The sequence below is a fragment of the Lipotes vexillifer genome, unplaced genomic scaffold (assembly GCF_000442215.2).
Source record: "Lipotes vexillifer unplaced genomic scaffold, Lipotes_vexillifer_v1.1 scaffold61, whole genome shotgun sequence".
Classification (NCBI taxonomy): domain Eukaryota; kingdom Metazoa; phylum Chordata; class Mammalia; order Artiodactyla; family Lipotidae; genus Lipotes; species Lipotes vexillifer.
The window spans coordinates 197297-197499 of record NW_006787051.1 but is presented as its reverse complement, the minus strand read 5'-3'; positions in this window follow the sequence as shown (position 1 = coordinate 197499).

The window sequence follows — 203 nt, the reverse complement described above, 5'->3', positions numbered from 1 at the left end:
AAAAAAAAAAAAAAAAAAAAAAAAAGACTTAATGTGCAATGACCCTCATAATCTCTCTTGACACCCTGGCTCCAGCCACAGCCTCAGTTTCTATGGCTGTTTGAAAAAGTTGTGTTTCAGGTCCTTCATATCTGAGTCCTGCATCATATCTAAAAGGTTGATCAGCTTAGAGGTCCCCAATAGCTCTGGGGAATGTCTCCATG